Raw genomic sequence first — 25460 nt, 5'->3', positions numbered from 1 at the left:
GTCTCCATACTGGCCCCCCGCCCGCCCTGGGGGCCTGAGGAGATGCTCGCACACACTCACCACTTCCCAGCGTCTAAGGAGTCGGGCGTCCGTCCGAGGGCTCCTGTGCTGGAGGACGGTCACGGGCAGCAGGGGCTGCAGAGCCTGGAGCCTCTCACGAGCAGAGCAGGTCTCGGGGCGGCAGCGGCTGCACTGTCCCGGGCCTCTCACGAGCAGAGGACGGTCACAGGTAGCAGGGGCTGCACTGCCTGGAGCCTCTCACGAGCAGAGGACGGTCACGGGCAGCAGGAGCTGCAGAGCCCGGAGCCTCTTTCACGAGCAGAGCAGGACTCGGGGCGGCAGCGGCTGCACTGCCCGGGCCTCTATGGAACAGAGCAGATCTCGGGGCAGCAGGGGCTGCATTGTCCCGGACCTCTCACGAGCAGAGGACGGTCACGGGCGGCAGGAGCTGCAGAGCCTGGAGCCTCTCACAAGTACAGCAGGGCTCGGGGCGGTAGCGGCTGCACTGCCCCAGGATTGCCTCACAGTAGAAACAGGAAGGCGAGTTTGGCCGCACCAGGAAACAACACCCCGTGTGCTTCTGCAGGGCTTCCGGGGGCGCGTGACTGGACCGTTCGCACAGACCTTGAGTACGTGCGGCGTCAGAGGACGCGCAGCCAATCAGAATCACAGGGGTGTGAGGGCAGGAGGGGGAGTGAGGCTTGCCTCAGCGCTGAAGCGGCCTCCCCGTCTGCAGCTTGACCTCCCCACAGCAGGGGACGCTGTCAGCTCAGAGAAGTCCGCCTGCTGGCCGCTTCCTGCCCTCTCTGTCGCGAACTCCGGAAAGTGTGCCGATCTTCACACAATTCACTGAACCTGCAGCAGATTTTTCTTTGTATCGGCCCTTTCCCGTTAGTTCGTTTGACTTTTTTTTGCGGGAAATGCCAAATGCCGACTAGATGATTGAAATAAAGATGTTCAAATGCAGAGCTCCTGTGTCCTCGAGCCACATTAGGCACTGCAGGTTCTGGTTAGAGCCCTGAGCCGCCAGATCCCCCAGGAAGACGCTGCAGCCCCGAGGCGGCCTGGGAGACGTGAGGCCCCGAGTGCTGCCAGGGCCGCTCAGGGTTGTTTTGAGAACGGACAGCGCTGGCGCGGAAAGGCCAGGGACTACAAGCGGGTGGATTTCCCCGCTCGCTTTGCTGCGGCAAAAGCACAACAAGAAAGGGCGGACCCCACAACCAGCTGTGCGCCTGCGCGGCAAGCGCGGGCCTGGGAAGGAGGTGGGACGGGGTGATGCCAGGCCGGTGCGGCGGGAGAGGGGTGGGGAGAGTGGGGGAGAGGCGGGGAAAGCCTGGGCGGGGGCGGGGAGGCGGGGGCGAATCTCGCGGAGAGGGGTAAGCCTGGGACAGGTGGGGAGAGAGGGGCAGGGAGAGGTGGGGAGAGACGGGGAGCGCCGGGGAGTGGAGGAGAACCGGGGACCAGCGGGGAGAGGGGCGCGGAGAGGCGGCTAGCGGTGGGGAGGCGAGGAAGCCTGGCCCCTTGGAAACAGCCGGGCCTGGGAGCGGCAGCAGCTCCGCCCTCGGCCGCGTCACTTTCCCCGCCCCGCTTCCGTCTGCGCCTGCGCGCTGTACGTCTCTTCCTCCCGCGTGTAACGCCTCTCCCCCACCGCCTGAGCCCTCGGCAGGCCACTGCCCACTGCGGGTGGAGGACAGCCTCGAGCATCCGTCCCTCAGGACTCGGGAGCCGGGGGCGGGGACGGAGCTCTGCGGGCCTCGGGAGCTGGCACCTTCAGCCGGGCATTCGCCGGGTGCCGCCGCCATCTTTGCTGTGACGCCTGCTGACGGCCTGGCGGAAGGAAGGGCGGAGATGGCGGCCCCAGGGAGGCTGCAGGCGCGCTCGGGATGCTGAGGGCGGGCTGTGCCCTCCGGAGCCCACACCGCTTCGGCTTCATCCAGCGTGCTGTGGCGCCAGCCTCTGCGCTGACCGGCTGGCTTTGTGAAATACAGACCTGAAGAGCATTTGAAAATACAGTGTACATTTATCTTTTCAATCTCATTTATCTTACTGGGGTTAATCTCCTGGTCTGTATTTTGTATTTTACTGTTGTTCCATATCTGTTTCTTACTAGTACATAGTAACTTGCTTGAGTATCTCATCATTTTTGGTTTTGATTTCTGTTGGATTGCCACCATGCATAAAAGGTCTATTAATACAAATTGATAGTTCTTAAAACTTGACCACTGTGCATACAATTTCCTTACTGTGTTTAATTTCCTGTGTGAGATTGAGGAGCTAAAATAGCAGCTAAGTAGTACTGAAGTGTGCTGATAGATGAATTAAAAAAATAGTGAGCTAAGCAATAGATAAATAGTACAAGGATGATGCTAATAAGGAATAGTATTGGGGAGTAGTTAAATAAATGAATGGCAATAAAGAAAATCAAGTTAATGGCAAAAATACGCAAGTGTTAGAAGAAAACATTAGGGATAACATTAAATGAGTAACTAGTAATAAGGTAATTAAAGCACATATGTAAGTGTTAAGAGATAGCAGTTAGTAGAGGGTTGGAAAAGTAATGGTAATTAGAATATAGGATAAGTGATGCTAAAGTGATGCTGATTGATTAATGGCTAAGCTAACCACTACTTCTGGTTGCTGTAATGAGAGCTTCGCTTGCTGTAAGGAGAACCAAAGTAAAGTCATGACACGCCTTGAGCAGGCCTCAGACACACTAGGCCTAAGTTTCATTCCCTGGAATTGAGGCAACCGATTCCCCAAAGTGGGCCACCACACATCCTAGACACAGCCAACCAATCAGAGGAGACTTGAAAGGTCCCTAGTCATCAAGTGGTCATGGCAATAGAGGCTGAACACTGGAGTGGGCATGGATAAGAGTGACTGACCACTAGAGTGGTCACAGGTGGTAGAAACTGACCAATTACAATCTTGCCAGTGTCTGTTTATAGAATCAATGGTCCATTCCTAGAATTGCAGCCAAAACCCTATATGAACTATGTGAAATGTATAGTCGGGGTCCTTGTCAAGACTCGGCTGTGTCGGATGAGACTTGGACCCTAACGCGCTAGCAATAATGTTCCTTTGCTTTTGCATTGTCACATGTGGAACTCCTATTCAAGGTGGTGCGATAAATTCCAACCCAACACCTGATTATGCATTCACAGTAAGAGACAAAGTGAGAAGACATCTTGTCTAGGGTTCTATATTAGCAATACTGGTTATTATAGATGCATTGTATCCTATCTTAATTATAAGGAAATCACTATTTTCTAACCTGCTAAAAGTTTCCTTCATTAGAAGCTTAATTTTACTAAAACCTTTTTAACACTTAATGTTAATGGTCTGTAGTGAGGTAGGCAGCTAGTTCAGGGTCACAAACTTGGAAGCCACTCCCCCATCACCACCTAGGTGTTCCCTTCTGCCCAGCTGTATTGCTCAGCTATCACCACCTGGAACCTGAGAGGGAGCAGCATTGCATGGTTGTATAACCTCCCCTCTCACAAGCCCCTATAAAGGCTCATGATAGGGAGGGGCTCACTATCTTGGTTGTATGTCTCATCGCAGTACCTGCTTGCTTCCCACGGACAGTCTTTGAGGACAGGTAGCATCTAAGCATGGGCCCTGTATTTCTGTAGTCCTCACCCTCTGTTCACTGCTTGGGCAGGACAGTGAAGATGTTAATGCTAAGATGCTTTGTATTTCTAATGTATGTGATTTAGAGAGTTCCAGGAGAGGTGAGACCTGACAATAATGGAATGTGGACAGAAAAGCCAGGGAAAGGTGAATGTCTGCAGATTTGTAAGTGTGCCCAGGTTATTTGTTGTATGTCTCTTAGGATAACATATTGTTGGGGAAGCTGAGATCTAGATCTTCAGCTTCAGGGATGGATTCAGGATAATGATCATTTGTTCCTCTTGGGGTTACGGTTGACTGAATTGCTGTATCTGACTTTTTAATAAAAATAAATCTTTAAAAAAAGAAAATTATATTTCTGGCACTTTCAATGCTGGATTTTCTGTCAAGGTTGAAAGAATAAAATCAAAATGCTAGAACTGCAGTCAGAACAGATGAGAGCTGGACATCCTGTCCCAAGCTCTGGGGCTGAAGGCCCCAGAAACCTCCAGGCAGTTAGCCTCATGTCTGACCAAAAGTAAAATCATGAAACAGAAGCCTCCAAGAACCTCTGCCAATGCTCACTTGACTACAGCTGACACAATGAGCCCATCTTAGAAAATGCAACTTGGCAAAGGATCTGAGCTTGATTTTTTTTTTTTTTGAGAAAAAGACCACTTTCTTAAATATAACATGTGAAAATATGAAATTAAATTTAAAAATCTTAGTTATTGCACAAATTGTAATTTTCAATATTTATATAGAAAAGCAGTTCCAAAGTTTCAAACCAAACATGAGAGTAGATATGGTCCATGCCTTATAATGCTTCGCAGGTGAGCACATGTTGTTCTTGGGATCCAACGCCACCATCACACAGACAGACATGCGCAATGATGGTTATGGGCCCAGCCACAGGCTCACCTGCTGGCCCTGCTCTGGGTCCCCATGGGCATCAACACCATTGAGCAGGCTAGGGTACAGGGTATAGCAGAGCCACTGTCTGCTCAGGCTCATAGGCAGGCTATCACTTGTGTGTGTGTGTCTGTGTTTTCTTCCTCCAGATGTACTGGTGTGTCCCCAGTTGCCCACAGGGGACCCCCTGCCTCTGCTGCTCACAGCTTCCAAATAGCCATGAGAGCCTTTCATGGATAATTTCATGCTGTTATGCCACTTACAGTACAGATGCACACTGGACCACGGGGTGGAGGAAGTAGAGGTGATGGCCAGGGATGATGAGTGATGGACATTCAATGAGGCAGTCCCTTTGACAGCAGCTTATCTACAAGCAACTGCAGCCACCGCAAGAATCAGCAGAGGTATGGTGAACCTGGTCTGATGTTTGGTTACCATGATCATCATTCTGGAAGGCATGGACTGAGGTTTGCTATGGGGTGTCAGCTAGACAGTGGTTAATTTGGCCATCAGAGAAGCCGATGCTTGTTTACTGAATTGATAAGCACTAGATCTGGTAAAAGATAGCATGTCTGAATCAATGTTGTTTCCAGAGAGTGACAACATAGAAGGTGCAGAGGAGTTGAAGACTGAAGTCAGGGTTGGAAAGACAGAGTCAAGCACCTGTGTGGAGGGTGACCTTGCTTCCAGTTCTGGGCCTTGACCCACCTGTGGTAGACGATGACTTCCTTAGTGACCCATGATCCTTCCTAAAGTACTTTCTAAATAGGTGGGGGTGGGTCTCATAAGTGGTGACATTACATGACCGAGAACTGTGGAATTGCAGGTTAGCTGGGAGAGCAGAGGCCTATGGGAATCCGTTGAACAGAGACTACAGGAAAGAGGAAGCAGAGGGCCTCCTTGCCCAGAGTAACTTTTTTCCCCAGTGACACCTTGGAGGTGCTTTCATGCTTTCCCAATAAGCATTGGTACTCAAGTTAATACATTAGCCAAGAATAAAACTATACTCCAGATCAAAATACCTTTGTTAACTATCCTGGAACTCTCTGCCCATATGAGAAATGTAAATGACTAGCCAATCAATTCTTGTGACAAAATTCTGAATTTGAACTATTTTGATCAATCCTAGTGACGTAACTTAAGTTTAAACTAAAGTAATGTAACCTGATGATGGTAACTAATGTTTTGCAGAAGTTTAACCTATTTGAACTAAGTTTGAACTGTTGCTTTGCCTAACATATGCAAACAAACCCTGGAAATAAAACTTTCGTCAGTTTCCCACAGACTGTCTGCCTCTTTAGACCCTTTCCCTCCCCAGGTACCCACAAGAAAAAGTTACAGAGCACAATGTAGGTGAACTGACCACTTCACTTAACCTGCGTGAGCTGTAGGAGTTCCTACCAACATTGTTTCCTGCAGCAGGGACTCCTTAGCACAGCATCCTGATTGCACCCATGGTCATGGCTTTCAAGACCTTGGTGATACAGGCATCTCCTTCTTTTATCCTAATACTAATTTTCAAGTAATTTAGGTTTCTTCCATAGAATTCAAAAAATTCTATGAGAAGCATCCCCAGGTTCTCCTTAGGTTTCTGGGCATTAATTTGGGGATGCAGCTGGAGAAAGCTAACAGCCCATCAGAATGAGGCTGTACGAGCTGACTCCTCCTGTCAAAACTCATTCAGGTCCCCCTGAAGCAGGAACTGTTTCAGTACTAAATCCAACTAAATCTGCAATTAATATTTCTTCATGCGGTCCTTGATGGCCTCTGCTGCCCATCTATCTTAAAGCTGCTATCCACTTGAACTTCAGCCACATGAATTGTAAGTTTAATTATCAATAGTGTGGTTTTGCAAAAGACCTTGATGGAACATGTCTCCACCATGTTGTGCTGCTGCAAATGACTGCCCCAACAGCTGCAAGCGAGGACATGCCCACTTTCCAAACACAATCAGGTCTATGTTGCTGGAGGGAAGATAAAATACCTGTGCTAACACCACCAAATATCTGCACATCAGGCAGAGATTGCTCACCACAGGTTCACTATCCATTTCACCATCTCCTTTCTCATGGCTGCTTCTTCAGAACAATGGGACATGGCTTGGTGGGTGCCCACCCTGCTTGGCTCTTCAGTGCCTGGGAGGCTGACTGACCAGAGGCCAGACAGACAGAGGCCTCCATGAGATGGCTGGCCAGAATTGTGTTTGGTTTGTACGATGGACGAAGCTGCTGGCATCTCAAGTGGCTGCAGGTTCGGGTCCAGCTGCTCCACTTCCCCTGCAGCTCCCTGCTGATGGCCGTGGAAAGCACTGGACGGAGGGAGGACAGCTCGAGTCCTTGGGCCCCTGTGCTCGGCTGCAATTCAAGGTTCCTGGCTTCAAATCAGCACAGTTCCATCTGTTGCGGACATTTGTGGAATGAACCCACAAGTGGAAGATTTCTATGTCGCTCCTCTCAGTAACTCTGTCTTTCAAAGAGTTAAAACAAAATCTTAACAAAGAAGCCACCGTGAACCCCCGCACAGGAGTAGTATTCTGATCCCAGAGCAAAGGCAGAATGTGTTGAGAGAACATGTGGCTTCAGGTGCCAGGGAATCAGAATGGGCTTTTCACAGAGGATGGTGACTGATTTGCTGCCAGGAGAGCTCTTAGCCCAGACAGCACCTGAACCTGTGGCAGACACCCACTGAAACCAGGAGTCCTCCGCAGCACCAAGTGAAGTTGGCCCCATGCATATGCGTGGAGCAAGGGTTTGGGGAGGACACCTTCCTAACGGGGCTCTGTCAGTTGTGAATAGTTCCAGCATCCACTGACCTGGAACCCCTGGAATGTTGCTGAGTCTGCCAGAGGGCACTGCCCGAGCATCTGGGTGTGTCCAACAAAGGGCAACCAGCTGAGTGGAGGGGATGGTCCAACAACCAGTCAGGGCCATCCATTCTGCTGGGGTTTGGCTGACCAGGGGTCTGAGACCCTGACCCCTCCCCCCCAATACTCTTCTCCCTCTGGAACCCCAGGGAAGGACTCGGCCCTCCTTAGTGGAGTTGGCTCACCCTCTGGGGGACACAGGCAGGTTAGTTCTGTCCCTGCAGTACGTGTCCTTTCCCTTCCTTGTGACCACCTGGCTTGCCTGTAAAAAGTCATGGGTGGCATCCCTCACACTTGGACAAAGTTAAAACTTGCAGGAGTGAGCCCAGGTTGGGAAGAGGCCCCGGTCTCAGATCAAGGCAGGAGTATGGGGGATGAGGAGGTGAGATGGCTAGATAGGGCAAAGGTCCACAGGTGGCTGAGTGAAGGACAAGAGATGGGAGGGCAGGGCCCCAGGTGAGAGCAGGGAGTGAGCCTGCGCGGGGAAATTGGAATGCCAGGGCTGAAGTCCTGAAGGGTGACAGCCTGTTTGTGGAACTGGTGGGGCACACGTGGCTTATGTGCACAGCTGAGCCCATCCAGAGCTGGGAGCCAGGAGCTTCTTCCCTGTCTCCCAATTGGGTGCAGGGGCGTAAGCACCTCTTCCCTCCTCCGCTGTGTTCGCAGGTGCATTAACAGGGAGCTGAATGGAAAGGGAGCAGTGAGGACCCCAACCTGCATCACAAGAAGGCTTACCGGCTCTACCACAGCATTCAAAGTCCCATACCTGCTGCTCTGCTGTGGGAGCTGAGTGTCACACGTCTCTGCACCACTGGGATGCAGGGGTGGACTCTGCGTGGGTGTCAGGCCTGTCAAGTTCTCTTCTTCAGAAAACTCCTTGGGGAGACTGTGGTGTGAGGAGGACCCCAGCTGGCCACCTGTGGCTCTGCTGAGGCAGTGGTGAGCTGAAGTCAGGACCCCTAGCTTGCAGGGCTGCACCCAGGCCTCTGGCAGCATTCTTGGGCCCTTCTGAGGGGTGAGCTGAGGGAAAGCCATACGTGGGACATTCCTCTACCCGGGAGTGCCAGCTGACCTGCGACCCTGCCGTCTGTCGGGAGGGACGCTGGAGCAGAGGACTATTGGTCTGAGCCTGCACAGGCCCCTCAGAATGCTGCCTCTGGGCTTTCGGATGCCCCATGCTGTCCAGGATTCACCCAAGGTCCGCGGCCTTCTCTTAGAGAACGTTTGCCATGCTACCCATTATGCACAGTTGGGAACTAAGCTCCCCTGAGCAGCCGCTCTGCGCTCTGCGTCTGCGGGATGAGTGTCCGCAAAGCAATTCTGCCCCTCCTGGTGACATTGATCAAGACAGGGAAGGAAAGCCAGGGTTTCCAGATTGGGGTCAGGGTAGTGTTCGGATTTAGGGTTAGAGTTCAGGTTTGAGGTTCGGGTTTGGGATAGGGGTTTGGGCATTGGGTTCAAGTTCTGATTAGTGTTTGGTTTTAGGGTCCGGATTCAGGTTCAGGGTTCGGGTGTGGGGTAGTGGTTTTGATTCGGGTTCGAGGTCCAGGTTTGGGGTTAGTGTTTGGGATAGGGGTTTTGGTTCATATTAGAGTTCGGGTTCGGGGTTCGGGTTCTTATTAGTGTTCAGTTTTAGGGTTCAGGTCCAAGTTTGGGTTCGTGTTCGGGATAGGGTTTGGGGTTCGGGTTCAGATTAGTGTTCAGTATTATGATCCAGGTTTAAGTTCAGGGTTCAGGTTCCAGACAGGGGTTTGGTTTGGGTCCAGGTTCGGGCTTGGGGTTTGGGTTCGGATTAGTGTTCGGTTTTAGGGTCTGGGTTCCGGTTCAGGGTTCGGGTTCCAGATAGAGGTTTGGGGTTCAGGTTCAGGTTCGGTTTCACGTTCAGATTAATGTTCGGTTTTAGGGTTATGGTCCAGGTTCTGTTTCGTGTTTAGGATAGGGGTTTGGGTTTGGGTTTTGATTAGTGTTCAGTTTTAGGTCTTGGTTTTGGGGTTTGGTGTTCGGGGTTCGGTTTCAGATTAGTGTTCGGTTTTAGGGTCCTGTTTCAGGTTCGGGCTCAGCTGGAATGTTGGCTTGGATGCATACACATAGCTTAGCAGGAAGGCTGGCATAGAACAGGGAGAGAAGGCAGGGAGAGAAGGCAGGCAGTGCCTTTTTTTTTTTTTTTCTTTTTTTGCTTGCTCTGTTTTGCAATCAAGAAAATCACGTGTCAGCCTGAGGGACAAGCCACTCAAGTTCATGTGTGTTTAGGAGTCTTCTACTGGTTCTACTGGATAAAAATGAAACCTAAAATGTGATGAGTCTTGTTGAGCCATGGAAACTTCACTTTGATCATTTTGATCAGATGTTTACTCTCCAGTAGTGCACCAAGTGGCAAGAAAATAGGGAAAATTCTTGCTGACCCTCCAAATAGAACTTCTTGAACTGTGATGGGAAAGCTTATTCTAACTACACAGAGAATACAGTAGACTAAACTGGTAAGGATGGAGTAATAGTTTGCCTATCTGAGGACTCAAGGTTGTGGGGAATACACCTGTTATCTTACTCTGCTGTTATAACCAGCATTTCCCTAACAACAAACTAATGTCATGGACAGACTTCTCAGAAAACACTCATCCATTTAATGTACAAATTGCTTTTGTATTAGAAAATGGAAATCTCAGAAGATCCATTTAGAAACATGTCTTAAAGCACATTATTAAACACATGCAAACTTTTACCCTCAAATTTGAATCATATACTATTTTCTGTTTAGGGAGAGCATAACTTAAATAATTTTTGTAAGTCCAGATGTGAAAAGAGAGTATGCCACCTGTTACAGACCACTGCTCATATCACTGCAGTTCAGTGAGTGAAGGCTTGCTCTTACCGTACTAGACTAACAGCATCTGGTCACAAGTCTGTCTTTCCCACTAAACTATAAGGTCCTCCAGGGCAGGAAACATAGTTTATCTCTCTTTGTGTGCACAGTGCTTAACATAGAACTTGGCTTGGATTGTTTGATGCATATTCAATAAGCATTTGTTTAACTGGACTGAATTACAGGTCTGAAAATTTAGCGTGTTATTCTGTTGCTGCCATGAACCCAATGTTTATAGACCAAGCACGGAAGTCCCACTTCCTGCATCTATCTATAAAGGAAGACACAAGTATCTTTATCCTGGTTCCTAAGTTTTGGAGTCAGTCCAAAACTTGACACAATTGAAATAAATGTTGTTCATAACCTTTGTGCATTATCTGCTTCTGTCCAAAGATAAAAAATAAGACAGGTGGCTATATCCACCATTCTCTGAGCTCTGGGGGATGTGTGTCACTCCAATCATTTTTTTAAAATTACATTGCATTATGTGACATAGTTTCATAGGTTCTGGGATTCCCCCGACCCCTCCCAGTGCCCTCCCCCTGTGGTGGATTCCTCCACCTTGTTGCAGTATTACAGTTCAAATTAAATCAAGATTCTTTCATTGCAACCATATACCAAGCATAGAGTCCAGCATCTTTTTGTCCAGATAAATTCAGCAGTTTCTTGGGGAGACCTTCTCTGTTCTGAAGGTAGAGCTAACAGAATATCATCCCATTCAATTGGAAGCCCCAACACATCAACATCAATTTACAACATTATGGAATTAATTGGCATGGTATTGAGTAATCAATACATTATAACAGTGCAAGTTCTTAACCACATCTTGTGACTACTTCATTCACCCTTCAATTTTTGTTTGTACACAGAACTGGCTGCTATACACCTGAAAGTGGCTATAGGGTACTATTCAGCTGTCTCGTGTCTGTTTTCATTTTAGTATTTAGCAGTTTATTGTGTTGACACATAATTTTGCTATACTTGGTAGATTTTAGGATAGTCTAAACTGGCTTATAAATCTAACAAGGCCTTTGTCAACATCACTCCAAACATTTAATAAACATTCTCTTCACTTAACTCTCTGCTCACATGTTATCTTCCCAAAGTATCTTCAATCTTCAAATGCTCTTCCACAATATGGTCATTCGGGGCTCTCTAGGAAGTGATTCTGCTTTTTTCCCTTCATACATACCACAAAAAAATCCTATACCCTGGCCTCCTCCAGAACATGAACTCCATATGGGCAACAACCTTGTCTGTGCTGCTTACTGTTGCTTTCTCTTGATCTACAGTTATAAACATGAAATAAACACCTATTGAGTGAATGGATAGGTGATACAAAGGGCCTTTAAAAAAAGATTTATTTGTTAGTTGAAAAGGAAAGTTACAGAAGGAGAAATAGAGAGGAGTGGGAGAGAGAGAGAGAGAGAGAGAGAGAGAATTTTCCATCCTCAAATGGCAACAATGGTCAGGGTAGGCCAGGCTGAAGCCAGGAGCTTCATTCCGGTCTTTCACATGGGTTCAGGGGCTGAGGTACTTAGGCTATCCTCTGCTTTCCCAGGTCCATTAGCTGAAAGCTGGACTGGAAGTAGAACAACTGGGATTCAAACCAGTATCTGCATGGGATGCTGGCATCAAAGGTAGAACCTTAGCCTGCTGCAACACAACACTGACCCCTTGCCTTTGTTTTCAAGTATTTCTTTTGAGGGAGATAGAGACAGATAGCCCCTGTCTGCTGGTTCACTCCGCTGGGGAATGCCTGTAATGGCCAGGGCTGTACCACACCTAAGCCAGAAGCTAGGCTCTTGATCCAGGCTGCCATCAATGCCGCCTCCAGAGTGTGCATTAGAAGGAAGCTGCAATGAGGAGTAGGCCCAGGAATCAACCCTAGGTGCACCAGTGTGGGACGAGGGTGTTTTACACACCAGGATAAACGGCCACTCTCCTGTTTTCAAGTATCTTGATTGCGAACCATAACAACAATAACATACAGATAATTTAGTGCGGCAGCAATGACCTCCACATCTGACAGGTATTAAAAGAAATTAAGGGTGGTATTATTTGCAGGTGGAAGATCCTAAATGCATAGAATAGCATTGACACATGTCAGGTGTGTGACTTCATAAGATTAACAAAAAAGCTGGAGAACAAATATTTGAGGAACTGGGCTTAGGATCCAGCATTTCAAACTCCAAGAACAACTTTACAGTCATTGACAGCCAGCCACAGGTACATGATGATCTTTGTTTCCATTAGTAAAGTATTATGAATGTCTATCAAATGATGATGTCCACTATATTCAGGACACTGGCTATTTGTACGATTTGGTTTGTCTTGCCTTATATATTATTTAGCATTCAATAGTTGTTTGCTGACTCAGTTTGATTTAACTTGAAGTGTACTTTGAATAACATTGAATAAAGTAATGGCCCAACAGAACAACGTTTATGCATGCACAGGAAAAAAATCTGAGCTTAGGACAAATGTACTGTAAAGAATCAAGATTACAAGGTAAATTAGGTAAATTAATTTCTAAAATATTTATATGATTAAATTTTTATTCCTTGAATATTACCTTTTGAAATACAGTCTAAGATGTTCAGTATGTTTCTAGTCTAATATAATCCAATGAGCTATAATAAGCAAAGTAGTTCCCAGTAGAACCAAAATCCAGCTACCTCATTTTTGTAATCTTCCATGTAAAGGAATGGACTGAACTAGTTTTTTCTGAAATTTTTATATTTAATAAACAACATCATTGCCAAATCAAACCATTTTTCAGAAATCTGTCTATCCTGAGTTATAACTTATAATCAAAAACTGGAATTTTGCATCTGATGGGTTTTACTATGTAATTTTATACTATCAAATTTTTATGCTATAGTTAAAAGTAAGAGATGGTTTCCATTATAAAAAATTTCCCATAGTCTGGTTACCCAATGAAAAACATTTTCCTTTGAAAATTGTCTTTCCAATTCCTGCATTAGAAATTATGTGAGGTTTTTTTAAGAACATCAAAAACATACTGACTCACTTCAGATGAACTTCTACATTCATTTAGTTGAATCATTTGGCTTAGGGTATGTATACATTATGGAGAGGATGATAGTAATACACCGCACAAGCAAGGAACTCTCCTTAAAAGAAAAGAAGAAGGAGAAAAAGGAGAAGGAGGAAGAAAGAAACTTGAGACCTGAAATGTTTACAGCTTACTTGTTTTTCTCCAATTGGGGCTATCAGGATTGATTTTAGCTACAGCCTGTTTGAAGTATCAGAGGAAAATGACAACAGGGCCATTTTCAGGTTCAGAACAGCCCAAGAAGCTTGAACTAGCACGGATCTCAGTGGCTCTTACACAGATAGACCTTCGCTCTGGGCTTGAATCTCGGCCCCTCCAGCTGGAGAGATGCCTGGAAATCTGATCTATTCTGACAGGCCGAGGCACCCCTCTGGGACTTCCCAAGAGCCCTGCTGCCCCACAGATCAGGGGCCAGCACACTTCGCCCTGAACTGAGAGCTTCCTTTAATTGTGGACTTCAATTTCATTTTCCCTTAGAGTCCTGCTTTGGGGAGCTTTTCTGTCCTGCTCAAATGTGATCCATAGGGGATGGGCTCAATTAAAAAACATGTTCTATCCAAACAATGGGAGATCTGCTATCTTTAAAAAAGAATAGGTTAGATTTATAAGCAGTGGCAAGAGGAAGATGTCTGAAGTAAATTAGAAAGTTACTCTAAAGCATTATAACTCAATAAGCATGAATGTGCTAATTATTTCAAAATGTGGAGAAACTGAACTGAAAAACAAGTTGATTTCTTTGCAAAATCTTGTTGAAGTCCATGTATAGCTTCTTCCTAGTATACATATTTGCATGAACATCTTGGATTCCCCCCTGTTTTTGCACCAAAATAAATACATCTTTTAATTTCATTTTCTACAAACATTTTGAAGTACCCTGGTATGTATGAGGTGGAAAGCTGCAAGAGCTTATAAGTAAAGGATGAATTGTGCTCATCTGCAAATAAAGCGTAACCAGAGAAAGAAAAGAACTTTCATTTTCTGTAGGATACATTCTGATGTTTCATTTTTTATTGTGCATAAGTGTTGTGATCAGAACAATACACGCTTCTAACATGGTGAGAAATATGATGAGAGCATTAAGATATTACAAAATAAACACTCTAGGGTAAGTCAAGTCTGAACATGTGAATAAACTATCTCTGAAATTCAGAAGTCTATGAACTGCTGAAATTAAATGAAAATTCCTATGAATATAAGCAGTTTGTGGAAAGAGATTCCAAACCTTTCATCGGAATCTCCCAGGGGTCTGACACCCAAAAGAAATTCACAAATCATGACCCAAGCTGAATCCAAATTCCATTCTTTTGGTCATCTCATAGTTTTACTACTAGTTAAATTCATGGCCCCTGCCACAGGTGAAGTCTACAGTCGGCACTGAAGCAGAATAGCTGTGCTTGTCAGCCCTTACCCTCATTTACAAGGGCTCCCTCTGACTGAAGAGCATTCCTAAGAATAGAACAAGAAGTCCCCGCCAGGCTGGTCTTGGTGAAGGGGAGTCCTCATCCAGCAGCCATTGGAACCTTATAATCACTCACAACTGGAGGATGGTTATCTGCAGCTCAATTCTATTTTCTCCATAGGCATGGCAGGTTGTGAGAAAGGGATGAAGGAAGAGATGTAGGAAAGGGGAGGGAGAGAGAGACATGTCATGTGTCCACCTGAATTTAAAGGATAAATCTGAGGGAGAGGGATAACTTAATCCATAAAGCACATTACAATACCACCTGCCAATAGTTTGATTTTTTGACCATAAATGCGCATTAAAATATACAACAAAATCCTGTTGCTGTTCTCTATATTAATACTGTCTAAATGGAGCTTAGGAATCATGTAGAAACTTGGCTTCTAATGGCTGTTGTAAGCTAAATATTCCCAAATCCCTATGGAATAGCCTGAGCCCACAAACTTTCACCAAGGCATGGCAGCCATCTGCTAGAGTTTCTATGTGCGTCAGTGTGTGTGTGTGTGTGTGTGTGTGTGCGTGTGCAGAGGACACAGCATCAGACAACTGCAGCTCCCAGGTGACCTGTGTGTCTTTGATGGAAAGTTCTGAGGGTCCCAGGTGTGGCCCCTGGGAGAGAAAGCCCCAGGTGTGGCCCCCAGGGAACCTGTGTGTCTTGTGGAAAGTTCTGGAAGGCTCAGATGTGGCTCCTGGGAGACTTGTGTGTCTGTTGTGGAAAGTTCTGGAAGGTCCAGGTGTGGTTCCTGGGAGACTTGTGTGTCTGGTGGAAAGTTCTGGAAGGCTCAGATGTGGCTCCTGGGAGACCTGTGTGTCTGGTGGAAAGTTCTGGAAGGCTCAGATGTGGCTCCTGGGAGACCTGTGTGTCTGGTGGAAAGTTCTGGAAGGCTCAGATGTAGCTCCTGGGAAACCTGTGTACCTGTGGTGGAAAGTTCTGGAAGGCCCAGGTGTGGCTCCCAGGAGACCTGTGTGTCTGGGACTTTGTGATGGGCATCAGTTTTTATTTTTCATAAAAATGTGTTTTGGGGCCCGGCGGCATGGCCTAGCGGCTAAAGTCCTCGCCTTGAAAGCCCCGGGATCCCATATGGGCGCCGGTTCTAATCCCGGCAGCTCCACTTCCCATCCAGCTCCCTGCTTGTGGCCTGGGAAAGCAGTCGAGGACGGCCCAATGCACTGGGACACTGCACCCGCGTGGGAGACCCGGAAGAGGTTCCTGGTTCCCGGCATCGGATTGGCGCGCACCAGCCCGTTGCGGCTCACCTGGGGAGTGAAACATCGGATGGAAGATCTTCCTCTCTGTCTCTCCTCCTCTCTGTATATCCGGCTTTCCAATAATAATAAAATCTTTAAAAAAAAAAAAAAAAATGTGTTTTGATTTTTTAAAAAAGAGAAACTGGCATATCTACAAGGAACTCAGTCTGCTGGCTCACTCCCCAGATGACCACAGCAGTGAGGCCTCAGTTCAGGTTTTGCATGCAGTGGTAGGGGCCCGGGTTCTGGATCTTTCACTGCTGCCTCCAGGTGCAGGCTTTCTCTTCATTTTGCTGAATTCAATTTGATTGACACAGTGATTGTGTGTATGAGGGACATGGTACATGCATGGAAAAGACACTACCAATAGCATGACAAATATGTATGTATTTGGCTAATGTGGGGATAGGAACAATGGTAGGCATTTGACAAAGCAGTTAAAGCGCCATTTGATATGTGCACCCAAAGCAGAGGAACTGGGCTGTGCTCCTGCCGCAGGCCTAATTCCAGCTTCCTGTGCCCTCTGGGAGGCAGCCGGTCATGCTCCAATCCATGGTTCCCTACTATCCCTGTTCCCAGATCAGGGCAGCTCTGACTGCAGCAGGCATTTGAGGAGTGAACCAGCAGAGGGCAGCAATCTCTCTCTTTCAAATAACTAAATATTTTCAAAATAATTCTACTCACAATTAAGACAACTAAATATATTATACATACTAGTCTGAAAAAAAATCAGAAAGTTTGCCATCAAATGTAAACAAAAGGCGTAAGACAACATATTTTCTTTACAATTTTGTTCTACACAAGATGTAAAAAATTGATTTTTAAACATATACATACAAAACTTACTTCAAACTAAAAACGGAAAGCATAATAAAAAATGCTTATTTGCTTGCCAAATTTGAAAATCGTGCACAACTTTTCATAATATGCATCTCTCCATGAGCTTGTTGAAGACTGCTCATTTATTGGAGGGCAATGAATGCCAATATACAAGCATGAAAACATTCTACAGATAATAGAGGTCACATTCAAATTAAGAATTTTCAATGTCTATGTATTGTTTGTCTTTTGAATGGTGGCAGATGTGCTTTCCTAAGCTATTTTTTTTTTTGAAACAAATGTATTTTTCAATGATAAAATGCTTGTAGGATTTCAAATTTTTGCACAGAACAATTTTATGACACATACAAAATAAAATGAACAAAAAGAAAGGGATAATGCATAGGAAGTGGCAACAAAGCATGGGAGAATATATTAATAGATTTCTCTCAAAATCGAATCGCCTCAATTTCTGATTCAGATATTTTATTTGCAAGCTAGGTGCCCTGGGGCCAGTCCTCTACATTCCCCAATTACCATGTCCCTTACCTGCATGACAGGGATGTGTAGAAATTCTTAACTATGGTTGTTGTAAAATTATTAATAAAAACTGCGCTAGGGGTACATAATCAGTAATGGGAAGATGTGTCAAGACTTTCTCTTCTAGCATTTTTAAATTATGAAGATAATTTCAGCTGAAAAGCAAATCAAAAATTGAACTTCAAATCTCACTCACCTATGAGTTTCATAAAAATAATATGTCCCTTATCCTTATTATGAACATCAGATTTTTTTGTATCAAATGTTTAAACCCTCAGAGTTCTCTTATGGACTTTCCATGTTTAAAAATCAAGATGTACTGGTCATTTAATTCCTTAACCTGAATTTTACTGAATTCATCTAAATATGTCAAATTTTAGTGATTGAGGTGATATTAAAAATCATATTGGAAGAACTCCAGATGAAATTGTCAGTGACCTCAAAATCACTGACAAAAGTATTGTCTTGTGATAAGCATTTGGTCTAGCATTTAAGTTACCTGTTTTCATACCTCATCTCACAGAGAGCTTGGATTCTAGTTCTGCTCTGCTTTTAATTCCAGCTTCCTACTCCTGCTACATACACGGGAAAGCAGCATGTTAAATTTAATGCTTCCTGCCATGCACACAGAACACCTGAGCTGTAGTTCTGGTTTACAACTTTGTCCTGGACTAACCTTAAGCATTGCAAGTGTTTGAGATACATAGTGGGTTTCAACTTGTTTGAAACAATGTCTCCAGGCAATTTGTTGAAAATACATGTCTCTGAGCTAATTGCATAGATTGAGATTCAGTATATCTTGATTATTTCCATCCTTATGTAAAGTCTGTGACAATCTGGGCTAACCATTTTTGGTTCCACTTTCACAAAGACTTCCCTGAACTTTCTGTTGTCTCCTAGATGGGTGCAAGGGCCCAAGGACTTGAGCTACCCCTCCCGGATATCACAAGACATAAACATGGTGCTGGATCCGAAGTAGAGCATCTGGGACATAATACGGATAATACACCAGCAGAAGGTGAGGCAGGTGTTTCAGCATTTTCCAGACATGTTGGAGATCAATGTGGATTTCCCTGTGCCTTGCTTTTTTTAGCTAAATCTTATTGTAGTAGCCATTGGTAAATTGATTCAATAGATTGAAAGTCCTATAGTCCTATGTTCTGCCGCTCTCTGTTTCCTCTGTCTCATTTTGTACTTCCAAAACATAAGTAAGCATGAAAAAAAATACAATAGTAGACAGGCACTAGGATGGAGATCCAGGTTGCTGGATCACATTTAAAATGGCTGCAGGTTATGATGCTGGGCTAGACAAAATTGGGGAAGTGGCTTAATCCAGGCCTTCTGCCAATGTGGCAGCAGCTCTCCAGGTCCTTGAGTCATCACTGTTCTTTTAATTCATTTTGATGGAAGATTTGAAAGAGACTGAGTATGAATGCATGTGATTATGAAATTCAAAGTCATCTGAACACATAATGCTGTTTAATCTTTGAGAAATTATCTTACCCATGAGCCTACTGATTGGAGTTATAATAAGGGTGGCTGCACCTTGGCATGCTAAGCACCTGTTAATGCAGTGCAACAAACCATGGCTGTTCGACCCCGGGTTTCAATACCAATTCCTGAAAGGCAGGGAAGAAAGCACATTCACTCCTCCCAGGGCTTCGAACTGATTTTAGTCTGTAGAGCTTTCTTCACATTCACTGATTCATTGCTGTTTTTTCCTATCCATTTCCAGCATGCAGTCATCTGGAAAATGTGGAAATGGGATTCCATGAATTGAACACTACATCTAACCATCTCACTTATTCCTCACATTCTTACCTGAAGCCTACTTGAAAGAAACATTCCATTAAAAAGTGGTTATCTCAGTGTGTCTTTGGTAACAAGCACAATACGGTGGCACCAGCACCTACTTTGCCCACATCTAAACAAGCACCACTGTTTGGCTCAGCCCTGAAAGATGTGTGTCACAATGGCCAGATGCCAAAGTCAATTTCAGTAAGTTTCAGTGTACGTTTCTATACCCTGATATTTCTGAGCCACAGTTTTATCCATGTTTGTCTCAAAAATGGAAAAGTCACTGGATGGCCTCCTTCTGTGGCTTAAAAACTTGCTTCACTCTTTTCAGTGCAAAATAATCTGATTTATCTATTGCCCTGTGGTAAGGCTTTGAAAATGCATAGAAATACAAAACACATGAAAACTGTGTCACTGATTTCAGTACAAACTCCCATACATCCTCACACATTAACTGGATCTGAATGTCTGAATATCAGTGAGTCTGCCTCATCTCACATTCCCCTCTTGGCTTTTGCAGAGCTCTCTGCTAATCTCATGTTTTCTTTCATTTTCTCTACTGGACTACTTTGTCTCACAAGTCAACACCCCTCAGTTTGATCTCACTTTTCTCTCATGTATTTCAACATAAAAATTTATCTGATGGAATATCTGTCCTTCCATTCTAACAGAACCTGTCAAGGGAGAGTATATATTTGGGCATTTAATACTGAAAAGTAGAATACTAGAATTCAGTTGTAGCATCTATGGAGTTCCCATGGTTTCTCCATTTTCATCACTTGATATGCAGAATTTTAGTCTCCATGTATAAAAATCATCATGTTAGGTACTTTGTAAATATTATCGTAGTCTTTGCCCCTATCACAGTGAGAATATAATAAAAAACTGCTTTGGAGAATGGTCAAGCTCCAGATTTGTTATGAAAGAATTGGAGCTATACAGGTGTAGGAATAGGGTATATAGTCTTTTTGTGGAGTACAAGGAAGAAATTGTTTTAGCAAAACATGTCTACACTTGGAGATCATAAGGGATATGAATGAGAAAAGTGGCAACTGATGAGAGGTGACTCCATGGCAGACTTAGGAGTTGGATTTAAATGTATAAATTCCCTGTAAAGAAACATGGTATAAAATTGAGCATCAAAGATATTTATTATGTAGAAAGGAATGTGAATATGTATGATTAACAGATGCAGAGATGCCAAAATGAAAATTTCAAGCTTGGTGTCATTTTATTCCTTATAGATCTGTGTCCTTGCATAGTCTGGCTCTCATGTTGCAATAGGGATGTGCTTGTCCTGTGCTCCTGATAACATATGATGCTACAAATTTATTTCATTTATTTTATGTACAGAATATGATTTCCTATATTGATTCAAAGGGCCAATTTACAGAGGGCATATTCACAACATGTGTGAATTCTAGAAATCATGTAGACTGGACAAGTAAGTCTCCCTATGTGTTGGCAACTGTTTTAAAGGTAAGAAGTAGCCTAATGTCATCTGGGTACAGTTTTGAAGTCCGTATGCTATGTCTTCTTCATTGTGATTGCTGAAGAACCACAGTAGAGCAAAATATTGATTCTGTAAGACATGTTATAAACTACACAGATAGCCACTCCTTTGTTCAAAAGCCCAGGGAATGCATATGTTCTTTGAGACTATCACACAGATTAACACACATGGTTATTCTTTAACTTCAGTGTCCTAGATGAAAATTGAACAATTGATAATATTAATGGAAGAATGTCAAGACAGATCCCCTCTATAAACACAATGGTGACCCAAAACACAATTATGCATTTGATGACTTTCACACTTTTCAACAAATATTTTGAAAGAAAGCATTCATCAACATGTCAGAAAAGTTCGATAGAGCAGACCCACATTTATCTTTCAGTGAATCAACCAATGTGCAAATGGGTCATTAAAACGTCCATTAAATGCCTCATGTGCCTATCTCCTTTGTTTTCACGTTCAAGGTGATTTAGGAAGCATGCCACCATTGTTGTCTTTCCTTATTTTATCTCCTCTGGTATGTTGGTCAATAGGTACCATGCTTACCACACTACATGACAGAGTGTAGAGGAATTTGTTCTCACCAGGAGCCTGGGACATTAAATCAAACTACAAACATACGTGTGGTGAACTCAATTTGCTAGAGCTTCTGAACATTCAATTGATGTCTATGAAAAGTAAGCTTACTTGGAAATTATCAAGTTAAGTCACAAATATGCAGATGTATTTCTGTGAGAGGAAATGGTAGAAATGAGAAAGAATTGAATCAATCCATCTTGGTACTTGACAGTAGTGTACAAATAGAGGGTGCCGCCATCACAACCAAAACAAGATTTGAAGACGGCATTAGGATGAGAAACTTTGAATTTTCTTGTCCCCATTCTATTTAGCCACAGGATAATTGGCAACAGATTGATAATGACTTTAATTGAATACTGTTGTGTTCCAACAACAATACGAACAAGTGAGTGCTACCCCTTTGTGCTGTACATACAGAAAAAAATGGATTTACTTCCCAGTCAGGCAAAATATCTGTGAGTAATTTGCATCTGGCTCTGGGTAGCACCATGTTACATGACTAGTGAATGACTATGGACTTCAAATAGTTACATGATCAGAACTATATTCATTGATTTTGCTATTTAGGTGTCTAGATGCTGAGATCCAAAACTCTTGGTACATTCTCTTGGGTTTTATTTTTGTTTCACTTATTAACTTTGCTAATGGAATCTGGATTCTAGGATCTTGGGAACAAGAAAGAAAACACTGGTTGCGGGTCATGCGTGTGGTACACATTAGGTAAAGGTACCCCTGAGTGCCAAGCCATTAAAGGCAGTCAGAGGCCAAGAATTCACTTCAGCCCCCTCCCAGGGATCTCAGATTCACATATCTGAGATGGGCCATTGTACACTAAAGACATGTAAATACACCGGAAGACTGGAATTGTGTCTCTTTGTTTCACTGCTCTATTTTCATTAATCCTAAATGTATCTTATAAAGACTAGTTCAATAAATATTAGAGTGAACTGTCACAGGATTATTATCATTAGAACTCCCTGGGTGCAGTTACTGTTATAAATATTAAAGAATTCTATGGTGACACAATTACAAAGAACATTAGCAATGATATGTAACAACTTCTCTTTGTGCTCATACAAAGAAAAGGAAACACTCTTTTCTTCCTTGTCAAATGTAAGTTGAATTTTATGTTATTATTAACGTATCAATCATACCTGGAATCATCAATATATGTCAGTTATATAGCCAGTGTTATCAGTGTGCATCAGTCATATACCTGGTATTATCGATGTACATCAATCACATGCCTGGTATTGTCAGTGTGTGTCAGTGATATACCTGGTATTAACAGTGTACATCCGTCATACCTAGTTTTATCAATGTACATCAATGATATACATGGGCTAATTTTTCATAACACCACCTAGAAAGCTTATCAGCCAGGATATACCAAAGCATTGTGAGAAAAATTGTGATATATCTCAATTAGTGTTAATTTTTGTGGGTATTGTATCTGTAGTAGCCAATAACTAGATATATCATTTTTATAAAATTTGCAAGAAGCATCTGCTTAGTAGTAGTACAGAATTAAATATAAAGACAAGAATCATAAGGATATTATGAAAGCATTGTCAAAAGGGGCATGCACAACTTGAATCATAAAAGATTGTTCGGTTTTCATGTGTTATGTGAGTGTACACATGAGTGTGAATAGGCAGTTCCTTTGATTCCAAATCTTGGCAGCCAAGACTTGAATTCCAAGAATCTGAAACAATGTTTCACATAAGCACATAGGGAAAACATATGTGCTTATTACTTGTCCAGAAAATAAGCACAATAAGAATTATATCAGTTTGTACAAGTTTACTAAAATAATAAGTGCCAGGTGATAGGAAGAGTTTTCTCAGTACACTCCAGATCCCATTTTCATGACTGTACCCTTGATATGATAAAATCCAAGTCTCTGCTTCTGATTTATGAATCAGAAGACAGTAGCAACTAAGTTCTCACAGTTTGGTTTACTGGGAAGAAATGGTGAAACAATAGAATGTTTCAATTAGATTTTCACATTAGGTTAGCCATATAAAAATAGTATTTTTCCATCTGTGCAAGGATTTTCCTCAAAGTATACCTGGAAGCCCGTTTCCAACCAACCTCTATGAAAAATTAATTGATGCTTTGGATGAAGGGAACAATGAGGTCAAAACTGCCATACTTTGCAGGTGATGCTGTAACAACTATTCTCTTGAACATGTCTCAACAATGCAGCCAACATTCTTTTCAGACATCTTCTATTTTTTCCATTTTATTTACTCAACTCATGACCCAGACAAAGGACTACATTGTGGAGGAGGCCTTGCTACTGCCATTGAGTTCATGCTGCACTGTTAACATTATGAATATGGAGGCCTTATCTTTGTACACATCCTTAACCTAGGGTACTAACAAAAGAGGAAATCCTGATTCCATGTGCATACAAAAGGATTAGCAAGTGTTCTTTGTGTAACCTTTTCAAAGACTGCTGAACACTAGTCTATTGGTGGTCACAAATTGAATTCAATGAGAGATTTTCATACAACTGCATACCTTGAGTGGGCCTCTAAGATAACTAACCCTAACCCTAACCCTAACCCTTGCAGTGTTTGCCTCAAGGCAGTGCTGTTATGCTACTACCTTAAAAACTAAAGGAGACTATTCTATGTAATTTTGGTTATTATCAATAAGCTCTCAGTTTGGCAATTCTGAAACACAGGACGTTTTAAATACACTTATATTATTGATTAATATTCCCTCAATTTAACACATGATGAAAGAAATATTGCAGGGGCTATTTTGAAGATATATTGGTGTATTCTTCATTATTTTCATTGTGATTTTTCAACGATGCACAAAGCGTTCTGCTCTATGCTTAAAATTCTTGTTTTAACAGTGTCTTTTTCTGTGTTTAGGCTTTTAGACCAGCTTCCCAAACTGAATATTCATCTTTTAGAATCCTTACTCTTATGTTTACACAAGATTGCATACTCACCATCAAGCAAGTTGACATCATCTGATTTGGCGCTGTGCCTGACTCCAAGCCTCCTTTGGCCACCCATTTCAGGTAGCTCAGAAAGGAATGGAATGGCAGAGAAAGGTAATGGGGTGTCTCATTTTTATGTCACGGGGAACACTGTCTCTACTTTGAATCTTAAATCTTGTGCATTAATTCTTACTAGCCAGTATATGATTGCACCCTTGGACTACTGGTACAGAGGAATGCAATCATCCATCATTCGACTAGTTAAGAGCAGGAGAAGACTCAGCAGGATGCTGAGTGCATGGCTTCACTCTGCCTTTCTAATGCAAGAGGAAGTCCCTCGAGTGATACTAGGGTAGAGACATGTACTGTGATGTGATAGGCATGAACCCAGGCATTGGGATTGGAGAAACAAGGTCCAAGTGTGGGTCTTATGACTGAACACTGTGCAACAGAGAGCACTGTTTCCATGCCAAGGCTTTTTCATCACATAACTTGAGTCAGTGTACTGAGCAGAGCACCTGGGTGGCACAGTCAAGCACCTGAACAAGATGGTTTCCTCACTGACCTTCCTCTGCTGTGAGACCTTCTGAGAGATGTCCAATTCTATTTCTGTTTATGGAAAGTGAAAATTAAGCAATGATTCCAAAACATCATGGGATCCCAACAAGCCAACTGTGACTTCTGATCTTCTCTGAGAAAAACAGAGGTTAGGCAGAGCAGTACACAGGAGAGACTGCAGTACAAGCAGACATTTTCTCTCAAGCAGCCTCTTTTCTTATGGAAAGCATTCATGGAGTTTTCTGCCTACATGCCAGGACACCTTAGGTATCATAATGACACATTTAACTGCTCTTGATGACACTGCTGTGCCCTAACAGGCCTTCAGGCTGTCTTGGAGCCCAGGGCATGTTCAAAGGGCAGTGAGGCCCTTGTCCACAAGCTCACTCACAGGCCCAGGATGATTTCACGTGCATGTGAAACAAAAGAGAAGCTGAGCCATCTGGTTTCAGAAAGCAAGAGCTAGTTCTAATTGCTTCAAGATGCATCCTATTGAACAAAACAGGATCTAAGATTTTTACAACAGGTTTTGTGGAACTCTTCTTTATAGGGGTACCTCACAAAATACACAGATTAATGAAATTTAAGCATGTGTTAACTGATTATTAATAAAGCGACAGATTCCTGAAGAGAGAGGTACTTCCCACTTACTTGCT

General features: G+C 43.6%; 2 long non-coding RNA genes and 1 pseudogene across 4 annotated transcripts in view; 1 reads left to right on the top strand and 2 right to left on the bottom strand.

Annotated features, from left to right (window-relative positions):
* LOC131482807 (uncharacterized) overlaps positions 1 to 471 on the bottom strand; it is a 29487-nt gene extending 29016 nt beyond the window's left edge. For all 3 annotated transcript variants that reach the window (XR_009247307.1, XR_009247306.1, XR_009247305.1), the window contains exons 1-2: positions 413 to 471; positions 61 to 307 (exon numbers count right to left, since the gene is read on the bottom strand). This is a non-coding gene — a long non-coding RNA (uncharacterized LOC131482807). The remainder of the gene's footprint in view (positions 1 to 60; positions 308 to 412) is intronic.
* A 4038-nt stretch (positions 472 to 4509) lies between these two features.
* Positions 4510 to 6621, bottom strand: LOC131482762 (terminal nucleotidyltransferase 4A-like; annotated as a pseudogene).
* Positions 6622 to 20606: 13985 nt separating this feature from the next.
* On the top strand, positions 20607 to 23507 carry LOC131482811 (uncharacterized). Its single transcript, XR_009247311.1, has 2 exons — positions 20607 to 20671; positions 23340 to 23507. It is a non-coding gene; the product is annotated as an uncharacterized LOC131482811 (long non-coding RNA).
* The last annotated feature ends 1953 nt before the right edge of the window (positions 23508 to 25460 follow it).

This window comes from Ochotona princeps, chromosome 20, assembly GCF_030435755.1.
Source record: "Ochotona princeps isolate mOchPri1 chromosome 20, mOchPri1.hap1, whole genome shotgun sequence".
Taxonomy (NCBI): domain Eukaryota; kingdom Metazoa; phylum Chordata; class Mammalia; order Lagomorpha; family Ochotonidae; genus Ochotona; species Ochotona princeps.
Note: the sequence above shows the minus strand (reverse complement) of the source record. Positions and strands in the feature narration are given on the sequence as shown.